Raw genomic sequence first — 5,817 nt, forward strand, 5'->3', positions numbered from 1 at the left:
ACCAAACTCTAAGTTTGGTGTTAAGATCCCATATCCAAACTCTAAGTTTGGTGTGGACAACTATACAACATTGACCTGATCACCTTGTGGCTCCATGAGAGCCACTGTCAAGCTATTGACATTAAAGAAGCGCTTGTTGGGAGGCAACCCAATTTTATTTATCTAATTTATTTTATTTTGTTTTAGTGTTATTTTTGTGTTTAATTAGGTACATGATCATGAGGAGTCACGAAAAAATAAAAAAAAATTAAAAACAGAGTCAAAAACAGAAGAAAAAAATTTTTACCCTGGAGGATGCACGGGCTGGCGTTCAAACGCCAGTAAGGTGCATCTGGCCGGCGTTCAACGCCAGAACAGAGCACCATTCTGGCGCTGAACGCCAGAAACAAGCAACAACCTGGCGTTAAACGCCAGGAAGGTGCACAGAGAGGACAAACTGGCGCTGAACGCCAGAAACAAGCATGAAACTGGCGTTCAACGCCAGAAACATGCATTACATGGGCGTTGAACGCCCAGAACATGCACCAATGGGCGTTTGAACGCCAGAATGATGCACGAAGGCAATCTACATGCCTATATGGTGAAGGAATGGTATTTCTTTTCACCTCAGGATCTGTGGACCCCACAGGATCCCCACCTCAGGATCTGTGGACCCCACAGGATCCCCACCTACCTCGCCCTCTCTCTTTCCATTCATGGTCATCCCTTCTGTTTTTCATTCACCACCTACATCTATCCATTCTTCCCCATACACCCCACCTACCTTTACAATTCAACTTCTCTTTCCCACTCACTCCCACCCATATAGCCGAATCCATCTCCCCTCACTCACCTCCATCTTCTTCTTCTTCTTCTCTTCTTCTTCTCTTCTTTCTTCTCTTGCTCGAGGACGAGCAATATTTTAAGTTTGGTGTGGTAAAAGCGTAGCTTTTTTTTTGCTTTTCCATTACCATTAAGGGCACCTAAGGCCAGAGAAACCTCAAAGGGAAGACAAAAGCTTCCACCTCTGAGTCTTGGGAGATGGAAAATATAAGCCGTCATAGCTCAGTGGTATAACATGTGGCTGCAAATCAAGAGATCCCTGAGATACCTCAGGGAATAAGTTATCCTTCACACAAATATTGGAAGCAACTAAGGGTAGAAACACCAAAATCACTAGGAATCATTCAACAGAAGCAAGGAAGAGACATAGAGGAGCTCAAAAAGCACCATTGGACCTTCAAGAAGGCGCCACCCTCACTCAGGTGGATTCATTCCTTGTTCTTTATTTCTTTCTATTTTCGGTTTTTAATGTTGTGTTTATCTATGTTTTGTGTCTTTATTTCATGATCATTAGTATGTAACCATGCCTTAAAGCTATGAATAAAATCCATTAATCCTTCACCTCTCTTAAATGAAAAATGTTTTAATTCAAAAGAACAAGAAGTACATGAATTTCGAATTTATCCTTGAATTTAATTTAATTATACTGATGTGGTGGCAATACTTTTTGTTTTCTGAATGAATGATTGAACAGTGCATATGTCTTTTGATCTTGTTGTTTATGAGTGTTAAAATTGTTGGCTCTCGAAAGAATGATGAACAAAGAGAAATGTTATTGATGATCTGAAAAATCATGAAATTGATTCTTGAAGCAAGAAAAAGCAGTGAAAAAGGAAGCTTGCGAAAAAAAAATAGAAAGAAAAAGAAAGAGCAGTAGAAAAAGCCAATAGCCCTTAAAACCAAAAGGCAAAGGTAAAAAGGATCCAAGGCTTTGAGCATCAATGGATAGGAGGGCCCAAGGAAATAAAATCCAGGCCTAAGCGGCTAAATCAAGCTGTCCCTAACCATGTGCTTGTGTCATGAAGGTCCAAGTGAAAAGCTTGAGACTAAGTGGTTAAAGTCGTGATCCAAGGCAAAAGGGTGTGCTTAAGAGCTCTGGACACCACTAACTGGGGACTCTAGCAAAGCTGAGTCACAATCTGAAAAGGTTCACCCAGTTATGTGTCTGTGGCATTTGTGTATCCGGTGGTAATACTGGAAGACAAAGTGCTTAGGGCCACAGCCAAGACTCATGAGTAGCTGTGTTCAAGAATCAACATGCTTAACTAGGAAAGTCAATAACACTATCCAAAATTCTAAGTTCCTAGAGATGCCAATCACTCTAAACTACAAAGGAAAAAGTGACATGCCAAAACTGTTCAGAAGCAAAAAGCTACAAGTCCCGCTCATGTAATTAAATTAATATTCATTGATATTTTGGACTTTATAGTATATTCTCTTCTTTTATCCTATTTGATTTTCAGTTGCTTGGGGACAAGCAACAATTTAAGTTTGGTGTTGTGATGAGCGGATAATTTATACGCTTTTTGGCATTGTTTTTAGATAGTTTTTAGTAAGTTTGAGCTACTTTTAGGGATGTTTTCATTAGTTTTTATGTTAAATTCACATTTCTAGACTTTACTATGAGTTTGTGTGCTTTTCTGTGATTTCAGGTAAATTCTGGCTGAAATTGAGGGATTTGAGCAAAACTCTGAAGAAGGCTGACAAAAGGACTGCTGATGCTATTGGAATCTGACCTCCCTGCACTCGAAATGGATTTTCTGGAGCTACAGAACTCCAATTGGCGCGCTCTCAACGGCGTTGGAAAGTAGACATCCAGGGCTTTCCAGAAATATATAATAGTTTATGCTTTATTCGAAGATTGACGACGTAACTTGGCGTTGAACGCCAAGTTCATGCTGCTGTCTGGAGTTAAACACCAGAAAAACGTCATGATCCGGAGTTGAACGCCCAAAACACGTCATAACTCGGAGTTCAACTCCAGAAAATGCCTCAGCTCGTGGATTAATCAAGCTCAGCCCAAGCATACACCAAGTGGGCCCCGGAAGTGAATTTATGCATCAATTACTTACTCATGTAAACCCTAGGAGCTAGTCTAGTATATATAGGACATTTATCTATTGTATTAGACATCTTTGATCTCAGTTTTGTTTTATTCTTCATCCTAAGGGATCATTGATCGCGTTAGGGGGGCTGGCCATTCGGCCATGCCTGAACCTCTTTTACTTATGTATTTTCAACGGTGGAGTTTCTGCACACCATAGATTAAGGGTGTGGAGCTCTGCTGTACCTCAAGTATTAATGAAGTTCTATTATCTTTTATTCAAATCTCTCTTATTCTTATTCCAAGATATTCATTCGTACCCAAGAACATGATGAATGTGATGATAAGTAACCCTCATTATCATTCTCACTTATGAACGCGCGTGATTGACAACCACTTCCGTTCTACATGCAACAGAGCTTGAATGCATATCTCTTAGAGTCCCCAACAGAATCTTCGTGGTATAAGCTGGATAGATGGCGGCATTTATGAGGATCCGGAAAGTCTCACCTTGTCTGTGGTATTCCGAGTAGGATCCTGGGAATCCGGAAAGTCTAACCTTGTCTGTGGTATTCCGAGTAGGATTCCGGTAATGAATGACTGTGACGTGCTTCAAACTTGCAACCTGCTGGGCGTTAGTGACAGACGCAAAAGAATCAAGGGATTCTATTCCAGTAGGAGCGGGAACCAACCGGTGATTAGCCGTACTGTGACAGAGTGCGTGAGCATTAGTTTTCACTGCGAGGATGGGATGTAGCCATCAGCCATGGGTGATGCCTCCAGACGATTAGCCGTGCGACTGACAACCGCATAGGATCATTTTCCCGAGAGGATAAAAGTAGCCACAGCTGATGGTGAACCCCTATACAAAGCTTGCCATGGAAAGGAGTAAGAAGGATTGAGTAGAAGCAGTAGGAGAGCAGGCGTCCTTGAGCCATGCAGTATCTCCATCCGCCTATCTGAAATTCCACCTATGAATCTGCATAAGTCTTCTATCCTTTTATTTAATCTATTCTTTTATCTCTATTTTCGAAACCCATAAACTATTTTAATCTGCCTGACTGAGATTTGCAAGGTGACCATAACTTGCTTCATACCAACAATCTCTGTGGGATCGACCCTTACTCGCGTAAGGTTTATTACTTGGACGACCCAGTACACTTGCTGGTTAGTTGAACGGAGTTGTGAATTCAACCAGTGCCATAATAAAGCTTTCATACAAAGACAAACAACTTAAAGAGAATTGATCACAATTCCGTCCACCACCTCCCAACACCAAACTTAGAGTTTGACTGTGGGGGCTCTGTTTGACTCTACATTGAGAGAAGCTGTTCATGCTTCCTCTCATTACCAAATAACTTGGCATTTAGCTTCATGATGGCTCCTAAATATTGAGCAACTTGCTCTCCAGTTACATCTTCATCCTCTTTAGAAGAAGAATAGTCTTCAGAGCTCATGAATGGTAGAAGGAGATTTAATTGAATCTCTATTGTCTCTATATGAGCCTCAGATTCCTTTGGATCCTCAATAGGGGACTCCTTCTTGCTTGAGGGACGTCCCAGGAGGTCTTCCTCACTAGGATTTTCGTCCTTCTCCTCCCTTGTGCATTCGGCCATATTGATTACATCAATGGCCTTGCACTCTCCTCTTGGATTTTCTTCTGTATTGCTTGGGAGAGTACTGGGAGGAGTTTCAGTGACTTTCTTACTCAGCTGGCCCACTTGTGCCTCCAAATTTCTGATGGAGGACCTTGTTTCACTCATGAAACTTAGAGTGGCCTTAGACAGATCAGAGACTAAATTTGCTAAATTAGAGGGGCTCTGCTCAGAATTCTCTGTCTGTTGCTGAGAAGATGATGGAAAAGGCTTGTTATTGCTTAGCCTGTTTCTTCCACCATTATTAAAGCCTTGTTGAGGCTTTTGTTGATCCTTCCATGAGAAATTTGGATGATTTCTCCATAATGAATTATAGGTGTTTCCATAAGGTTCACCCATGTAATTAACCTCTGCCATTGCAGGGTTCTCAGGATCATAAGCTTTTTCAGAAGCTACCTCTTTAGTACTGTTGGATGCATTTTGCCATCCGTTCAGACTTTGAGAGATCATGTTGACTTGCTGAGTCAACACTTTGTTCTGAGCCAATATGGCATTCAGAGCATCAATTTCAAGAACTCCCTTCCTTTGAGGCGTTCCATTATTCACAGAATTCCTCTCAGAAGTGTACATGAATTGGTTATTTGCAACCATGTCAATAAGTTCTTGAGCTTCTGCAGGTGTTTTTTTAGGTGAATGGATCCACCTGCAGAATGGTCCAATGACATCTTAGAGAACTCAGATAGACCATAATAGAATATATCTAATATGGTCCATTCTGAAAACATGTCAGAAGGACACTTTTTGGTCATCTGCTTGTATCTTTCCCAAGCTTCATAGAGGGATTCACCATCTTTTTGTTTGAAGGTTTGAACATCCACTCTAAGCTTGCTCAGCTTTTGAGGAGAAAAGAATTTATCCAAGAAGGCCGTGTCCAGCTTATCCTAGGAGTCCAGGCTATTTTTAGGTTGTGAGTCCAACCATGTTCTAGCTCTGTCTCTTACAGCAAAAGGAAAAAGTATGAGCCTGTAGACTTCAGGATCTACTCCATTCGTCTTTACAATCTCACAAATCTACAAGAACTCAGTTAAAAACTGGTAAGGATCTTCATATGGAAGTCCATGAAACTTGCAGTTCTGTTGCATTAGAGCAACTAATTGAGGTTTCAGCTTAAAATTGTTTGCTCCAATGGCCGGAATGGAGATGCTTCTTCCATCAAATTTGGAAGTTGGTTTAGTGAAATCACCAAGCATCCTCCTTGCATTATTGTTGTTGGGTTCGGCTGCCATCTCCTTTTCTTGTTCGAAAATTTCAGAAAGGTTGTCTCTGGATTGTTGCAATTTAGCTTCTCTTAATTTT

The 5,817-nt window shown here is 41.1% G+C and overlaps 1 non-coding gene across 1 annotated transcript; it reads left to right on the forward strand.

Annotated features, from left to right (window-relative positions):
- Positions 1-5,244: 5,244 nt before the first annotated feature.
- LOC112793929 (small nucleolar RNA R71) lies at positions 5,245-5,348 on the forward strand. Its single transcript, XR_003198616.1, has one exon. It is a non-coding gene; the product is annotated as a small nucleolar RNA R71 (small nucleolar RNA).
- Positions 5,349-5,817: the final 469 nt, after the last annotated feature.

This window comes from Arachis hypogaea, chromosome 3 (assembly GCF_003086295.3).
Source record: "Arachis hypogaea cultivar Tifrunner chromosome 3, arahy.Tifrunner.gnm2.J5K5, whole genome shotgun sequence".
Lineage (NCBI taxonomy): Eukaryota > Viridiplantae > Streptophyta > Magnoliopsida > Fabales > Fabaceae > Arachis > Arachis hypogaea.